The following is an 18087-nucleotide window of genomic DNA, read 5'->3' as shown; positions in this document are numbered from 1 at the left end:
TCTGCCGCGGCCGAGCGCCATGAGATGTTGCGTCTCTGGGAAAGCACAGATCCCCAGTGCTCTTGTGCCTGTAGATAGGGCGCTAAGCATAGGTGAAGAGCAGGAAGAGAATTCAGGGCTGGGCCCTTCCTTGTGGGAGAAGGAGCCGGACGTTTGTCTTTTCGGCAAGAGGCTGTGCCGTGGCCGAGCTCCATGAGATGTTGCGTCTCTGGGAAAGCACAGATCCCCAGTGCTGTTGTGCCTGTAGATAGGGCGCCAAGCGTAGGTGAAGAGCAGCAAGACCTTTCAGGGCTGGGCCCTTCCATATGGGAGCATGAGGCGGACGTTTGCCTTTTCGGCAAGAGACTCTGCCGCGGCCAAGCGCCCTAAGATGTTCCCTCTCCGGGAAAGCACAGATCCCCAGTGCTGTTGTGCCTGTAGATAGGGTGCCAAGCATAGGTGAAGAGCAACAACAGCTTTCAGTGCTGGGCCCTTCCTTGTGGGACAAGGAGCCGGACGTTTGCAGTTTCGGCAAGAGGCTCTGCCGCGGCCAAGCGCCATGAGATGTCTAGTCTGTGGGAAAGCATAGATCCACAGTGCTGTTGTGCCTGTAGATAGGGCGCCAAGTGACCGTGAAGAGCAGCAAGAGCTTTCAGGGCTGGGCCCTTCCTTGTGGGAGAAGGAGCCATAGGTTTGCCTTTTCGGCTAGAGGCTCTGCCGCGGCCGAGCGCCATGAGATGTTGCGTCTCTGGGAAAGCACAGATCCCCAGTGCTGTTGTGCCTGTAGATAGGGCGCCAGGGCACCGTGACGTGCAGCAATAGCTTTCAGGGCTGGGCCCTTCCTTGTGGGAGAAGGAGCCGGACGTTTGCCTTTTCGGCAAGAGGCTCTGCCACGGCTGAGCGCCATGAGATGTCGCGTCTCTGGGAAAGCACAGATCCCCAGTGCTGTTGTTCCTGTAGATAGGGCGCCAAGTGACCGTGAAGAGCAGCAACAGCTTTCAGGGCTGGGCCCTTCCTTGTGGGACAAGGAGCCGGACGTTTGCCTTTTCGGCAAGAGGCTCTGCCGCGGCCGAGCGCCATGAGATGTCGCGTCTGTGGGAAAGCACAGATCCCCAGTGCTGTTGTGCCTGTAGAAAGGGCACCAAGGGACCGTGAAAAGCAGCAAGAGCTTTCAGGGCTGGGCCCTTCCTTTTGGGAGAAGGAGCCGGACGTTTGCCTTTTCGGCAATAGGCTCTGCCGCGGCCGAGCGCCATGAGATGTTGCGTCTGTGTGAAAGCACAGATCCCCAGTGCTATTGTGCCTGTAGATAGGGCGCCAAGCGTAGGTGAAGAGCAGCAAGAGCTTTCAGGGCTGGGCCCTTCCTTGTGGGACAAGGAGCTGGACGTTTGCCTTTTCGGCAAGAGGCTCTGCCATGGCTGAGCGCCATGCGATGTTCCCTCTCCGGGAAAGCACACATCCCCAGTGCTGTTGTGCCTGTAGATAGGGTGACAAGCATAGGTGAAGAGCAGCAACAGCTTTCAGGGCTGGGCCCTTCCTTGTGGGACAAGGAGCTGGACGTTTGCCTTTTCGGCAAGAGGCTCTGCCGCGGCCGAGCGCCATGAGATGTTGCGTCTCTGGGAAAGCACAGATCCCCAGTGCTCTTGTGCCTGTAGATAGGGCGCTAAGCATAGGTGAAGAGCAGGAAGAGAATTCAGGGCTGGGCCCTTCCTTGTGGGAGAAGGAGCCGGACGTTTGTCTTTTCGGCAAGAGGCTGTGCCGTGGCCGAGCTCCATGAGATGTTGCGTCTCTGGGAAAGCACAGATCCCCAGTGCTGTTGTGCCTGTAGATAGGGCGCCAAGCGCAGGTGAAGAGCAGCAAGACCTTTCAGGGCTGGGCCCTTCCATATGGGAGCATGAGGCGGACGTTTGCCTTTTCGGCAAGAGACTCTGCCGCGGCCAAGCGCCCTAAGATGTTCCCTCTCCGGGAAAGCACAGATCCCCAGTGCTGTTGTGCCTGTAGATAGGGTGCCAAGCATAGGTGAAGAGCAACAACAGCTTTCAGTGCTGGGCCCTTCCTTGTGGGACAAGGAGCCGGACGTTTGCAGTTTCGGCAAGAGGCTCTGCCGCGGCCGAGCGCCATGAGATGTTGCTTCTCTGGGAAAGCACAGATCCCCAGGGCTGTTGTGCCTGTAGATAGGGCGCCAAGTGACCGTGAAGAGCAGCAAGAGCTTTCAGGGCTGGGCCCTTCCTTGTGGGAGAAGGAGCCATAGGTTTGCCTTTTCGACTAGAGGCTCTGCCGCGGCCGAGCGCCATGAGATGTTCCCTCTCCGGGAAAGCACAGATCCCCAGTGCTGTTGTGCCTGTAGATAGGGCGCCAGGGCACCGTGACGTGCAGCAATAGCTTTCAGGGCTGGGCCCTTCCTTGTGGGAGAAGGAGCCGGACGTTTGCCTTTTCGGCAAGAGGCTCTGCCGCGGCTGAGCGCCATGAGATGTTGCGTCTCTGGTAAAGCACAGATCCCCAGTGCTGTTGTTCCTGTAGATAGGGCGCCAAGTGACCGTGAAGAGCAGCAAGAGCTTTCAGGGCTGGGCCCTTCCTTGTGGGAGAAGGAGCCGGACGTTTGCCTTTTCGGCAAGAGGCTCTGCCGCGGCCGAGCGCCATGAGATGTCGCGTCTCTGGGAAAGCACAGATCCCCAGTGCTGTTGTGCCTGTAGATAGGGCGCCAAGTGACCGTGAAGAGCAGCAAGAGCTTTCAGGGCTGGGACCTTCCTTGTGGGGCAAGGAGCCGGACGTTTGCCTTTTCGGCAAGAGGCTCTGCCATGGCCGAGCGCCATGAGATGTTCCCTCTGCGGGAAAGCACAGATCCCCAGTGCTGTTGTGCCTGTAGATAGGGTGACAAGCATAGGTGAAGAGCAACAACAGCTTTCAGGGCTGGACCCTTCCTTTTGGGACAAGGAGCCGGACGTTTGCCGTTTCAGCAAGAGGCTCTGCCGCGACCGAGCGCCATGAGATGTCGCGTCTGTGGGAAAGCACACATCCCCAATGCTGTTGTGCCTGTAGATAGGGGGCCAAGTGACCGTGAAGAGCAGCAAGAGCTTTCAGGGCTGGGCCCTTCCTTTTGGGGCAAGGAGCCAAAGGTTTGCCTTTTCGGCAAGAGGCTGTGCCGCGGCCGAGCGCCATGAGATGTTGCGTCTCTGGGAAAGCACAGATCCCCAGTGCTCTTGTGCCTGTAGATAGGGCGCTAAGCATAGGTGAAGAGCAGGAAGAGAATTAAGAGCTGGGCCCTTCCTTGTGGGAGAAGGAGCCGGACGTTTGTCTTTTCGGCAAGAGGCTGTGCCGTGGCCGAGCGCCATGAGATGTTGCGTCTCTGGGAAAGCACAGATCCCCAGTGCTGTTGTGCCTGTAGATAGGGCGCCAAGCGTAGGTGAAGAGCAGCAAGACCTTTCAGGGCTGGGCCCTTCCATATGGGAGCATGAGGCGGACGTTTGCCTTTTCGGCAAGAGACTCTGCCGCGGCCAAGCGCCCTAAGATGTTCTCTGTCCGGGAAAGCACAGATCCCCAGTGCTGTTGTGCCTGTAGATAGGGTGCCAAGCGTAGGTGAAGAGCAGCAAGAGCTTTCAGGGCTGGGACCTTCCTTGTGGGAGAAGGAGCCGGACGTTTGCCTATTCGGCAAGAGACTGTGCTGCGGCCGAGCGCCATGTGATGTCGCGTCTCTGGGAAAGCACAGATCCCCAGTGCTGTTGTGCCTGTAGATAGGGCACCAAGCGTAGGTGAAGAGCAGCAACAGCTTTCAGTGCTGGGCCCTTCCTTGTGGGACAAGGAGCCAGAGGTTTGCCTTTTCGGCAAGAGGCTCTGCCATGGCCGAGCGCCATGAGATGTTCCCTCTCCGGGAAAGCACAGATCCCCACTGCTGTTGTGCCTGTAGATAGGGCGCCAAGTGTAGGTGAAGAGCAACAACAGCTTTCAGTGCTGGGCCCTTCCTTGTGGGACAAGGAGCCGGACGTTTGCAGTTTCGGCAAGAGGCTCTGCCGCGGCCGAGCGCCATGAGATGTTGCTTCTCTGGGAAAGCACAGATCCCCAGGGCTGTTGTGCCTGTAGATAGGGCGCCAAGTGACCGTGAAGAGCAGCAAGAGCTTTCAGGGCTGGGCCCTTCCTTGTGGGAGAAGGAGCCATAGGTTTGCCTTTTCGACTAGAGGCTCTGCCGCGGCCGAGCGCCATGAGATGTTGCGTCTCTGGGAAAGCACAGATCCCCAGTGCTGTTGTGCCTGTAGATAGGGCGCCAGGGCACCGTGACGTGCAGCAATAGCTTTCAGGGCTGGGCCCTTCCTTGTGGGACAAGGAGCCGGACGTTTGCCTTTTCTGCAAGAGGCTCTGCCGCGGCTGAGCGCCATGAGATGTTGCGTCTGTGGGAAAGCACAGATCCCCAGTGCTGTTGTTCCTGTAGATAGGGCGCCAAGTGACCGTGAAGAGCAGCAAGAGCTTTCAGGGCTGGGCCCTTCCTTGTGGGAGAAGGAGCCGGACGTTTGCCTTTTCGGCAAGAGGCTCTGCCGCGGCCGAGCGCCATGAGATGTCGCGTCTCTGGGAAAGCACAGATCCCCAGTGCTGTTGTGCCTGTAGATAGGGCGCCAAGTGACCGTGAAGAGCAGCAAGAGCTTTCAGGGCTGGGACCTTCCTTGTGGGGCAAGGAGCCGGACGTTTGCCTTTTCGGCAAGAGGCTCTGCCATGGCCGAGCGCCATGAGATGTTCCCTCTCCGGGAAAGCACAGATCCCCAGTGCTGTTGTGCCTGTAGATAGGGTGCTAAGCATAGGTGAAGAGCAGGAAGAGAATTCAGGGCTGGACCCTTCCTTTTGGGACAAGGAGCCGGACGTTTGCCGTTTCAGCAAGAGGCTCTGCCGCGACCGAGCGCCATGAGATGTCGCGTCTGTGGGAAAGCACACATCCCCAATGCTGTTGTGCCTGTAGATAGGGGGCCAAGCGTAGGTGAAGAGCAGCAAGAGCTTTCAGGGCTGGGCCCTTCCTTTTGGGGCAAGGAGCCAAAGGTTTGCCTTTTCGGCAAGAGGCTCTGCCGCGGCCGAGCGCCATGAGATGTTGCGTCTCTGGGAAAGCACAGATCCCCAGTGCTCTTGTGCCTGTAGATAGGGCGCCACGGCGCCGTGAAGCGCAGAAACAGCTTTCAGGGCTGGGCCCTTCCTTGTGGGAAAAGGAGCCGGAGGTTTGCCTTTTCGGCAAGAGGCTCTGCCACGGCCGAGCGCCATGAGATGTCGCGTCTCTGGGAAAGCACAGATCCCCACTGCTGTTGTGCCTGTAGATAGGGCGCCAAGTGTAGGTGAAGAGCAGCAAGAGCTTTCAGGGCTGGGCCCTTCCTTGTGGGACAAGGAGCCGGACGTTTGCCTTTTCGGCAAGAGGCTGTGCCGCGGCCGAGCGCCATGAGATGTTGCGTCTGTGGGAAAGCACAGATCCCCAGTGCTCTTGTGCCTGTAGATAGGGCGCTAAGCATAGGTGAAGAGCAGGAAGAGAATTCAGGGCTGGGACCTTCCTTGTGGGAGAAGGAGCCGGACGTTTGCCTTTTCGGCAAGATGCTGTGCCGTGGCCGAGCGCCATGAGATGTTGCGTCTGTGGGAAAGCACACATCCCCAGTGCTGTTGTGCCTGTAGATAGGGTGCCACGGCGCCGTGAAGCGCAGCAACAGCTTTCAGGGCTGGGCCCTTCCTTGTGGGAGAAGGAGCCGGACGTTTGCCTTTTCGGCAAGAGGCTCTGCCATGGCCGAGCGCCATGAGATGTCGCGTCTCTGGGAAAGCACAGATCCCCAGTGCTGTTGTGCCTGTAGATAGGGCGCCAAGTGACCGTGAAGAGCAGGAACAACTTTCAGGGCTGGGACCTTCCTTGTGGGAGAAGGAGCCGGACGTTTGCCTTTTCGGCAAGAGACTGTGCTGCGGCCGAGCGCCATGTGATGTTGCGTCTCTGGGAAAGCACAGATCCCCAGTGCTGTTGTGCCTGTAGATAGGGCACCAAGCGTAGGTGAAGAGCAGCAAGAGCTTTCAGGGCTGGGCCCTTCCTTGTGGGACAAGGAGCCAGAGGTTTTCCTTTTCGGCAAGAGGCTCTGCAATGGCCGAGCGCCATGAGATGTTCCCTCTCCGGGAAAGCACAGATCCCCAGAGCTGTTGTGCCTGTAGATAGGGTGCCAAGCATAGGTGAAGAGCAGCAAGAGCTTTCAGTGCTGGGCCCTTCCTTGTGGGACAAGGAGCCGGACGTTTGCAGTTTCGGCAAGAGGCTCTGCCGCGGCCAAGCGCCATGAGATGTCTAGTCTGTGGGAAAGCACACATCCCCAGTGCTGTTGTGCCTGTAGATAGGGCGCCAAGTGACCGTGAAGAGCAGCAAGAGCTTTCAGGGCTGGGCCCTTCCTTGTGGGAGAAGGAGCCATAGGTTTGCCTTTTCGGCTAGAGGCTCTGCCGCGGCCGAGCGCCATGAGATGTTGCATCTCTGGGAAAGCACAGATCCCCAGTGCTGTTGTGCCTGTAGATAGGGCACCAGGGCACCGTGACGTGCAGCAATAGCTTTCAGGGCTGGGCCCTTCCTTGTGGGAGAAGGAGCCGGACGTTTGCCTTTTCGGCAAGAGGCTCTGCCACGGCTGAGCGCCATGAGATGTCGCGTCTCTGGGAAAGCACAGATCCCCAGTGCTGTTGTTCCTGTAGATAGGGCGCCAAGTGACCGTGAAGAGCAGCAACAGCTTTCAGGGCTGGGCCCTTCCTTGTGGGACAAGGAGCCGGACGTTTGCCTTTTCGGCAAGAGGCTCTGCCGCGGCCGAGCGCCATGAGATGTCGCGTCTGTGGGAAAGCACAGATCCCCAGTGCTGTTGTGCCTGTAGAAAGGGCACCAAGGGACCGTGAAAAGCAGCAAGAGCTTTCAGGGCTGGGCCCTTCCTTTTGGGAGAAGGAGCCGGACGTTTGCCTTTTCGGCAATAGGCTCTGCCGCGGCCGAGCGCCATGAGATGTTGCGTCTGTGTGAAAGCACAGATCCCCAGTGCTATTGTGCCTGTAGATAGGGCGCCAAGCGTAGGTGAAGAGCAGCAAGAGCTTTCAGGGCTGGGCCCTTCCTTGTGGGACAAGGAGCTGGACGTTTGCCTTTTCGGCAAGAGGCTCTGCCATGGCTGAGCGCCATGCGATGTTCCCTCTCCGGGAAAGCACACATCCCCAGTGCTGTTGTGCCTGTAGATAGGGTGACAAGCATAGGTGAAGAGCAGCAACAGCTTTCAGGGCTGGGCCCTTCCTTGTGGGACAAGGAGCTGGACGTTTGCCTTTTCGGCAAGAGGCTCTGCCGCGGCCGAGCGCCATGAGATGTTGCGTCTCTGGGAAAGCACAGATCCCCAGTGCTCTTGTGCCTGTAGATAGGGCGCTAAGCATAGGTGAAGAGCAGGAAGAGAATTCAGGGCTGGGCCCTTCCTTGTGGGAGAAGGAGCCGGACGTTTGTCTTTTCGGCAAGAGGCTGTGCCGTGGCCGAGCTCCATGAGATGTTGCGTCTCTGGGAAAGCACAGATCCCCAGTGCTGTTGTGCCTGTAGATAGGGCGCCAAGCGTAGGTGAAGAGCAGCAAGACCTTTCAGGGCTGGGCCCTTCCATATGGGAGCATGAGGCGGACGTTTGCCTTTTCGGCAAGAGACTCTGCCGCGGCCAAGCGCCCTAAGATGTTCCCTCTCCGGGAAAGCACAGATCCCCAGTGCTGTTGTGCCTGTAGATAGGGTGCCAAGCATAGGTGAAGAGCAACAACAGCTTTCAGTGCTGGGCCCTTCCTTGTGGGACAAGGAGCCGGACGTTTGCAGTTTCGGCAAGAGGCTCTGCCGCGGCCAAGCGCCATGAGATGTCTAGTCTGTGGGAAAGCATAGATCCACAGTGCTGTTGTGCCTGTAGATAGGGCGCCAAGTGACCGTGAAGAGCAGCAAGAGCTTTCAGGGCTGGGCCCTTCCTTGTGGGAGAAGGAGCCATAGGTTTGCCTTTTCGGCTAGAGGCTCTGCCGCGGCCGAGCGCCATGAGATGTTGCGTCTCTGGGAAAGCACAGATCCCCAGTGCTGTTGTGCCTGTAGATAGGGCGCCAGGGCACCGTGACGTGCAGCAATAGCTTTCAGGGCTGGGCCCTTCCTTGTGGGAGAAGGAGCCGGACGTTTGCCTTTTCGGCAAGAGGCTCTGCCACGGCTGAGCGCCATGAGATGTCGCGTCTCTGGGAAAGCACAGATCCCCAGTGCTGTTGTTCCTGTAGATAGGGCGCCAAGTGACCGTGAAGAGCAGCAACAGCTTTCAGGGCTGGGCCCTTCCTTGTGGGACAAGGAGCCGGACGTTTGCCTTTTCGGCAAGAGGCTCTGCCGCGGCCGAGCGCCATGAGATGTCGCGTCTGTGGGAAAGCACAGATCCCCAGTGCTGTTGTGCCTGTAGAAAGGGCACCAAGGGACCGTGAAAAGCAGCAAGAGCTTTCAGGGCTGGGCCCTTCCTTTTGGGAGAAGGAGCCGGACGTTTGCCTTTTCGGCAATAGGCTCTGCCGCGGCCGAGCGCCATGAGATGTTGCGTCTGTGTGAAAGCACAGATCCCCAGTGCTATTGTGCCTGTAGATAGGGCGCCAAGCGTAGGTGAAGAGCAGCAAGAGCTTTCAGGGCTGGGCCCTTCCTTGTGGGACAAGGAGCTGGACGTTTGCCTTTTCGGCAAGAGGCTCTGCCATGGCTGAGCGCCATGCGATGTTCCCTCTCCGGGAAAGCACACATCCCCAGTGCTGTTGTGCCTGTAGATAGGGTGACAAGCATAGGTGAAGAGCAGCAACAGCTTTCAGGGCTGGGCCCTTCCTTGTGGGACAAGGAGCTGGACGTTTGCCTTTTCGGCAAGAGGCTCTGCCGCGGCCGAGCGCCATGAGATGTTGCGTCTCTGGGAAAGCACAGATCCCCAGTGCTCTTGTGCCTGTAGATAGGGCGCTAAGCATAGGTGAAGAGCAGGAAGAGAATTCAGGGCTGGGCCCTTCCTTGTGGGAGAAGGAGCCGGACGTTTGTCTTTTCGGCAAGAGGCTGTGCCGTGGCCGAGCTCCATGAGATGTTGCGTCTCTGGGAAAGCACAGATCCCCAGTGCTGTTGTGCCTGTAGATAGGGCGCCAAGCGCAGGTGAAGAGCAGCAAGACCTTTCAGGGCTGGGCCCTTCCATATGGGAGCATGAGGCGGACGTTTGCCTTTTCGGCAAGAGACTCTGCCGCGGCCAAGCGCCCTAAGATGTTCCCTCTCCGGGAAAGCACAGATCCCCAGTGCTGTTGTGCCTGTAGATAGGGTGCCAAGCATAGGTGAAGAGCAACAACAGCTTTCAGTGCTGGGCCCTTCCTTGTGGGACAAGGAGCCGGACGTTTGCAGTTTCGGCAAGAGGCTCTGCCGCGGCCAAGCGCCATGAGATGTCTAGTCTGTGGGAAAGCATAGATCCACAGTGCTGTTGTGCCTGTAGATAGGGCGCCAAGTGACCGTGAAGAGCAGCAAGAGCTTTCAGGGCTGGGCCCTTCCTTGTGGGAGAAGGAGCCATAGGTTTGCCTTTTCGGCTAGAGGCTCTGCCGCGGCCGAGCGCCATGAGATGTTGCGTCTCTGGGAAAGCACAGATCCCCAGTGCTGTTGTGCCTGTAGATAGGGCGCCAGGGCACCGTGACGTGCAGCAATAGCTTTCAGGGCTGGGCCCTTCCTTGTGGGAGAAGGAGCCGGACGTTTGCCTTTTCGGCAAGAGGCTCTGCCACGGCTGAGCGCCATGAGATGTCGCGTCTCTGGGAAAGCACAGATCCCCAGTGCTGTTGTTCCTGTAGATAGGGCGCCAAGTGACCGTGAAGAGCAGCAACAGCTTTCAGGGCTGGGCCCTTCCTTGTGGGACAAGGAGCCGGACGTTTGCCTTTTCGGCAAGAGGCTCTGCCGCGGCCGAGCGCCATGAGATGTCGCGTCTGTGGGAAAGCACAGATCCCCAGTGCTGTTGTGCCTGTAGAAAGGGCACCAAGGGACCGTGAAAAGCAGCAAGAGCTTTCAGGGCTGGGCCCTTCCTTTTGGGAGAAGGAGCCGGACGTTTGCCTTTTCGGCAATAGGCTCTGCCGCGGCCGAGCGCCATGAGATGTTGCGTCTGTGTGAAAGCACAGATCCCCAGTGCTATTGTGCCTGTAGATAGGGCGCCAAGCGTAGGTGAAGAGCAGCAAGAGCTTTCAGGGCTGGGCCCTTCCTTGTGGGACAAGGAGCTGGACGTTTGCCTTTTCGGCAAGAGGCTCTGCCATGGCTGAGCGCCATGCGATGTTCCCTCTCCGGGAAAGCACACATCCCCAGTGCTGTTGTGCCTGTAGATAGGGTGACAAGCATAGGTGAAGAGCAGCAACAGCTTTCAGGGCTGGGCCCTTCCTTGTGGGACAAGGAGCTGGACGTTTGCCTTTTCGGCAAGAGGCTCTGCCGCGGCCGAGCGCCATGAGATGTTGCGTCTCTGTGAAAGCACAGATCCCCAGTGCTCTTGTGCCTGTAGATAGGGCGCTAAGCATAGGTGAAGAGCAGGAAGAGAATTCAGGGCTGGGCCCTTCCTTGTGGGAGAAGGAGCCGGACGTTTGTCTTTTCGGCAAGAGGCTGTGCCGTGGCCGAGCTCCATGAGATGTTGCGTCTCTGGGAAAGCACAGATCCCCAGTGCTGTTGTGCCTGTAGATAGGGCGCCAAGCGCAGGTGAAGAGCAGCAAGACCTTTCAGGGCTGGGCCCTTCCATATGGGAGCATGAGGCGGACGTTTGCCTTTTCGGCAAGAGACTCTGCCGCGGCCAAGCGCCCTAAGATGTTCCCTCTCCGGGAAAGCACAGATCCCCAGTGCTGTTGTGCCTGTAGATAGGGTGCCAAGCATAGGTGAAGAGCAACAACAGCTTTCAGTGCTGGGCCCTTCCTTGTGGGACAAGGAACCGGACGTTTGCAGTTTCGGCAAGAGGCTCTGCCGCGGCCAAGCGCCATGAGATGTCTAGTCTGTGGGAAAGCATAGATCCACAGTGCTGTTGTGCCTGTAGATAGGGCGCCAAGTGACCGTGAAGAGCAGCAAGAGCTTTCAGGGCTGGGCCCTTCCTTGTGGGAGAAGGAGCCGGACGTTTGCCTTTTCCGCAAGAGGCTCTGCAGCGGCCGAGCACCATGAGATGTTGCGTCTCTGGGAAAGCACAGATCCCCAGTGCTGTTGTGCCTGTAGATAGGGCGCCAAGTGACCGTGAAGACCAGCAAGAGCTTTCAGGGCTGGGCCCTTCCTTGTGGGAGAAGGAGCCATAGGTTTGCCTTTTCGGCTAGATGATCTGCCGCGGCCGAGCGCCATGAGATGTTCCCTCTCCGGGAAAGCACAGATCCCCAGTGCTGTTGTGCCTGTAGATAGGGCACCAGGGCACCGTGACGTGCAGCAATAGCTTTCAGGGCTGGGCCCTTCCTTGTGGGACAAGGAGCCGGACGTTTGCCTTTTCGGCAAGAGGCTCTGCCGCGGCCGAGCGCCATGAGATGTCGCGTCTGTGGGAAAGCACAGATCCCCAGTGCTGTTGTGCCTGTAGAAAGGGCACCAAGGGACCGTGAAAAGCAGCAAGAGCTTTCAGGGCTGGGCCCTTCCTTGTGGGAGAAGGAGCCGGACGTTTGCCTTTTCGGCAAGAGGCTCTGCCGCGGCCGAGCGCCATGAGATGTTGCATCTCTGGGAAAGCACAGATCCCCAGTGCTATTGTGCCTGTAGATAGGGCGCCAAGCGTAGGTGAAGAGCAGCAAGAGCTTTCAGGGCTGGGCCCTTCCTTGTGGGACAAGGAGCTGGACGTTTGCCTTTTCGGCATGAGGCTCTGCCATGGCTGAGCGCTATGCGATGTTCCCTCTCCGGGAAAGCACACATCCCCAGTGCTGTTGTGCCTGTAGATAGGGTGACAAGCATATGTGAAGAGCAGCAACAGCTTTCAGGGCTGGGCCCTTCCTTGTGGGAGAAGGAGCCGGACGTTTGCCTTTTCGGCAAGAGGCTCTGCCGCGGCTGAGCGCCATGAGATGTTGCGTCTCTGGGAAAGCACAGATCCCCAGTGCTCTTGTGCCTGTAGATAGGGCGCTAAGCATAGGTGAAGAGCAGGAAGAGAATTCAGGGCTGGGCCCTTCCTTTTGGGGCAAGGAGCCAAAGGTTTGCCTTTTCGGCAAGAGGCTGTGCCGCGGCCGAGCGCCATGAGATGTTGCGTCTCTGGGAAAGCACAGATCCCCAGTGCTGTTGTGCCTGTAGATAGGGCGCCAAGCGTAGGTGAAGAGCAGCAAGACCTTTCAGGGCTGGGCCCTTCCATATGGGAGCATGAGGCGGACGTTTGCCTTTTCGGCAAGAGACTCTGCCGCGGCCAAGCGCCCTAAGATGTTCTCTCTCCCGGAAAGCACAGATCCCCAGTGCTGTTGTGCCTGTAGATAGGGTGCCAAGCGTAGGTGAAGAGCAGCAAGAGCTTTCAGGGCTGGGACCTTCCTTGTGGGAGAAGGAGCCGGACGTTTGCCTATTCGGCAAGAGACTGTGCTGCGGCCGAGCGCCATGTGATGTCGCGTCTCTGGGAAAGCACAGATCCCCAGTGCTGTTGTGCCTGTAGATAGGGCACCAAGCGTAGGTGAAGAGCAGCAAGAGCTTTCAGGGCTGGGCCCTTCCTTGTGGGACAAGGAGCCAGAGGTTTGCCTTTTCGGCAAGAGGCTCTGCCATGGCCGAGCGCCATGAGATGTTCCCTCTCCGGGAAAGCACAGATCCCCAGAGCTGTTGTGCCTTTAGATAGGGTGCCAAGCATAGGTGAAGAGCAACAACAGCTTTCAGTGCTGGGCCCTTTCTTGTGGGACAAGGAGCCGGACGTTTGCAGTTTCGGCAAGAGGCTCTGCCGCGGCCGAGCGCCATGAGATGTTGCTTCTCTGGGAAAGCACAGATCCCCAGGGCTGTTGTGCCTGTAGATAGGGCGCCAAGTGACCGTGAAGAGCAGCAAGAGCTTTCAGGGCTGGGCCCTTCCTTGTGGGAGAAGGAGCCATAGGTTTGCCTTTTCGACTAGAGGCTCTGCCGCGGCCGAGCGCCATGAGATGTTCCCTCTCCGGGAAAGCACAGATCCCCAGTGCTGTTGTGCCTGTAGATAGGGCGCCAGGGCACCGTGACGTGCAGCAATAGCTTTCAGGGCTGGGCCCTTCCTTGTGGGAGAAGGAGCCGGACGTTTGCCTTTTCGGCAAGAGGCTCTGCCGCGGCTGAGCGCCATGAGATGTTGCGTCTCTGGTAAAGCACAGATCCCCAGTGCTGTTGTTCCTGTAGATAGGGCGCCAAGTGACCGTGAAGAGCAGCAAGAGCTTTCAGGGCTGGGCCCTTCCTTGTGGGAGAAGGAGCCGGACGTTTGCCTTTTCGGCAAGAGGCTCTGCCGCGGCCGAGCGCCATGAGATGTCGCGTCTCTGGGAAAGCACAGATCCCCAGTGCTGTTGTGCCTGTAGATAGGGCGCCAAGTGACCGTGAAGAGCAGCAAGAGCTTTCAGGGCTGGGACCTTCCTTGTGGGGCAAGGAGCCGGACGTTTGCCTTTTCGGCAAGAGGCTCTGCCATGGCCGAGCGCCATGAGATGTTCCCTCTCCGGGAAAGCACAGATCCCCAGTGCTGTTGTGCCTGTAGATAGGGTGACAAGCATAGGTGAAGAGCAACAACAGCTTTCAGGGCTGGACCCTTCCTTTTGGGACAAGGAGCCGGACGTTTGCCGTTTCAGCAAGAGGCTCTGCCGCGACCGAGCGCCATGAGATGTCGCGTCTGTGGGAAAGCACACATCCCCAATGCTGTTGTGCCTGTAGATAGGGGGCCAAGTGACCGTGAAGAGCAGCAAGAGCTTTCAGGGCTGGGCCCTTCCTTTTGGGGCAAGGAGCCAAAGGTTTGCCTTTTCGGCAAGAGGCTGTGCCGCGGCCGAGCGCCATGAGATGTTGCGTCTCTGGGAAAGCACAGATCCCCAGTGCTGTTGTGCCTGTAGATAGGGCGCCACGGCGCCGTGAAGCGCAGAAACAGCTTTCAGGGCTGGGCCCTTCCTTGTGGGACAAGGAGCCGGAGGTTTGCCTTTTCGGCAAGAGGCTCTGCCACGGCCGAGCGCCATGAGATGACGCGTCTCTGGGAAAGCACAGATCCCCACTGCTGTTGTGCCTGTAGATAGGGCGCCAAGTGTAGGTGAAGAGCAGCAAGAGCTTTCAGGGCTGGGCCCTTCCTTGTGGGACAAGGAGCCGGACGTTTGCCTTTTCGGCAAGAGGCTGTGCCGCGGCCGAGCGCCATGAGATGTTGCGTCTGTGGGAAAGCACAGATCCCCAGTGCTCTTGTGCCTGTAGATAGGGCGCTAAGCATAGGTGAAGAGCAGGAAGAGAATTCAGGGCTGGGACCTTCCTTGTGGGAGAAGGAGCCGGACGTTTGCCTTTTCGGCAAGACGCTGTGCCGTGGCCGAGCGCCATGAGATGTTGCGTCTCTGGGAAAGCACAGATCCCCAGTGCTGTTGTGCCTGTAGATAGGGTGCCACGGCGCCGTGAAGCGCAGCAACAGCTTTCAGGGCTGGGCCCTTCCTTGTGGGAGAAGGAGCCGGACGTTTGCCTTTTCGGCAAGAGACTGTGCTGCGGCCGAGCGCCATGTGATGTTGCGTCTCTGGGAAAGCACAGATCCCCAGTGCTGTTGTGCCTGTAGATAGGGCACCAAGCGTAGGTGAAGAGCAGCAAGAGCTTTCAGGGCTGGGCCCTTCCTTGTGGGACAAGGAGCCAGAGGTTTTCCTTTTCGGCAAGAGGCTCTGCCATGGCCGAGCGCCATGAGATGTTCCCTCTCCGGGAAAGCACACATCCCCAGAGCTGTTGTGCCTGTAGATAGGGTGCCAAGCATAGGTGAAGAGCAGCAAGAGCTTTCAGTGCTGGGCCCTTCCTTGTGGGACAAGGAGCCGGACGTTTGCAGTTTCGGCAAGAGGCTCTGCCGCGGCCAAGCGCCATGAGATGTCGCATCTGTGGGAAAGCACACATCCCCAGTGCTGTTGTGCCTGTAGATAGGGCGCCAAGTGACCGTGAAGAGCAGCAAGAGCTTTCAGGGCTGGGCCCTTCCTTGTGGGAGAAGGAGCCAGACGTTTGCCTTTTCGGCTAGAGGATCTGCCGCGGCCGAGCGCCATGAGATGTTCCCTCTCCGGGAAAGCACAGATCCCCAGTGCTGTTGTTCCTGTAGATAGGGCACCAGGGCACCGTGACGTGCAGCAATAGCTTTCAGGGCTGGGCCCTTCCTTGTGGGACAAGGAGCCGGACGTTTGCCTTTTCGGCAAGAGGCTCTGCCGCGGCCGAGCGCCATGAGATGTCGCGTCTGTGGGAAAGCACAGATCCCCAGTGCTTTTGTGCCTGTAGAAAGGGCACCAAGCGTAGGTGAAGAGCAGCAAGAGCTTTCAGGGCTGGGCCCTTCCTTGTGGGACAAGGAGCTGGACGTTTGCCTTTTCGGCAAGAGGCTCTGCCATGGCTGAGCGCTATGCGATGTTCCCTCTCCGGGAAAGCACACATCCCCAGTGCTGTTGTGCCTGTAGATAGGGTGACAAGCATAGGTGAAGAGCAGCAACAGCTTTCAGGGCTGGGCCCTTCCTTGTGGGAGAAGGAGCCGGACGTTTGCCTTTTCGGCAAGAGGCTCTGCCGCGGCCGAGCGCCATGAGATGTTGCGTCTCTGGGAAAGCACAGATCCCCAGTGCTCTTGTGCCTGTAGATAGGGCGCTAAGCATAGGTGAAGAGCAGGAAGAGAATTCAGGGCTGGGCCCTTCCTTTTGGGGCAAGGAGCCAAAGGTTTGCCTTTTCGGCAAGAGGCTGTGCCGCGGCCGAGCGCCATGAGACGTTGCGTCTCTGGGAAAGCACAGATCCCCAGTGCTGTTGTGCCTGTAGATAGGGCGCCAAGCGTAGGTGAAGAGCAGCAAGACCTTTCAGGGCTGGGCCCTTCCATATGGGAGCATGAGGCGGACGTTTGCCTTTTCGGCAAGAGACTCTGCCGCGGCCAAGCGCCCTAAGATGTTCTCTCTCCGGGAAAGCACAGATCCCCAGTGCTGTTGTGCCTGTAGATAGGGTGCCAAGCGTAGGTGAAGAGCAGCAAGAGCTTTCAGGGCTGGGACCTTCCTTGTGGGAGAAGGAGCCGGACGTTTGCCTATTCGGCAAGAGACTGTGCTGCGGCCGAGCGCCATGTGATGTCGCGTCTCTGGGAAAGCACAGATCCCCAGTGCTGTTGTGCCTGTAGATAGGGCACCAAGCGTAGGTGAAGAGCAGCAAGAGCTTTCAGGGCTGGGCCCTTCCTTGTGGGACAAGGAGCCAGAGGTTTGCCTTTTCGGCAAGAGGCTCTGCCATGGCCGAGCGCCATGAGATGTTCCCTCTCCGGGAAAGCACAGATCCCCAGAGCTGTTGTGCCTGTAGATAGGGTGCCAAGCATAGGTGAAGAGCAACAACAGCTTTCAGTGCTGGGCCCTTTCTTGTGGGACAAGGAGCCGGACGTTTGCAGTTTCGGCAAGAGGCTCTGCCGCGGCCGAGCGCCATGAGATGTTGCTTCTCTGGGAAAGCACAGATCCCCAGGGCTGTTGTGCCTGTAGATAGGGCGCCAAGTGACCGTGAAGAGCAGCAAGAGCTTTCAGGGCTGGGCCCTTCCTTGTGGGAGAAGGAGCCATAGGTTTGCCTTTTCGACTAGAGGCTGTGCCGCGGCCGAGCGCCATGAGATGTTGCGTCTCTGGGAAAGCACAGATCCCCAGTGCTGTTGTGCCTGTAGATAGGGCGCCAGGGCACCGTGACGTGCAGCAATAGCTTTCAGGGCTGGGCCCTTCCTTGTGGGAGAAGGAGCCGGACGTTTGCCTTTTCGGCAAGAGGCTCTGCCGCGGCTGAGCGCCATGAGATGTTGCGTCTCTGGTAAAGCACAGATCCCCAGTGCTGTTGTTCCTGTAGATAGGGCGCCAAATGACCGTGAAGAGCAGCAAGAGCTTTCAGGGCTGGGCCCTTCCTTGTGGGAGAAGGAGCCGGACGTTTGCCTTTTCGGCAAGAGGCTCTGCCGCGGCCGAGCGCCATGAGATGTCGCGTCTCTGGGAAAGCACAGATCCCCAGTGCTGTTGTGCCTGTAGATAGGGCGCCAAGTGACCGTGAAGAGCAGCAAGAGCTTTCAGGGCTGGGACCTTCCTTGTGGGGCAAGGAGCCGGACGTTTGCCTTTTCGGCAAGAGGCTCTGCCATGGCCGAGCGCCATGAGATGTTCCCTCTCCGGGAAAGCACAGATCCCCAGTGCTGTTGTGCCTGTAGATAGGGTGACAAGCATAGGTGAAGAGCAACAACAGCTTTCAGGGCTGGACCCTTCCTTTTGGGACAAGGAGCCGGACGTTTGCCGTTTCAGCAAGAGGCTCTGCCGCGACCGAGCGCCATGAGATGTCGCGTCTGTGGGAAAGCACACATCCCCAATGCTGTTGTGCCTGTAGATAGGGGGCCAAGCGTAGGTGAAGAGCAGCAAGTGCTTTCAGGGCTGGGCCCTTCCTTTTGGGGCAAGGAGCCAAAGGTTTGCCTTTTCGGCAAGAGGCTGTGCCGCGGCCGAGCGCCATGAGATGTTGCGTCTCTGGGAAAGCACAGATCCCCAGTGCTGTTGTGCCTGTAGATAGGGCGCCACGGCGCCGTGAAGCGCAGAAACAGCTTTCAGGGCTGGGCCCTTCCTTGTGGGACAAGGAGCCGGAGGTTTGCCTTTTCGGCAAGAGGCTCTGCCACGGCCGAGCGCCATGAGATGTCGCGTCTCTGGGAAAGCACAGATCCCCACTGCTGTTGTGCCTGTAGATAGGGCGCCAAGTGTAGGTGAAGAGCAGCAAGAGCTTTCAGGGCTGGGCCCTTCCTTGTGGGACAAGGAGCCGGACGTTTGCCTTTTCGGCAAGAGGCTGTGCCGCGGCCGAGCGCCATGAGATGTTGCGTCTGTGGGAAAGCACAGATCCCCAGTGCTCTTGTGCCTGTAGATAGGGCGCTAAGCATAGGTGAAGAGCAGGAAGAGAATTCAGGGCTGGGACCTTCCTTGTGGGAGAAGGAGCCGGATGTTTGCCTTTTCGGCAAGACGCTGTGCCGTGGCCGAGCGCCATGAGATGTTGCGTCTCTGGGAAAGCACAGATCCCCAGTGCTGTTGTGCCTGTAGATAGGGTGCCACGGCGCCGTG

The sequence above is a fragment of the Harpia harpyja genome, chromosome 2 (genome assembly GCF_026419915.1).
Source record: "Harpia harpyja isolate bHarHar1 chromosome 2, bHarHar1 primary haplotype, whole genome shotgun sequence".
Lineage (NCBI taxonomy): Eukaryota > Metazoa > Chordata > Aves > Accipitriformes > Accipitridae > Harpia > Harpia harpyja.
Note: the sequence above shows the minus strand (reverse complement) of the source record.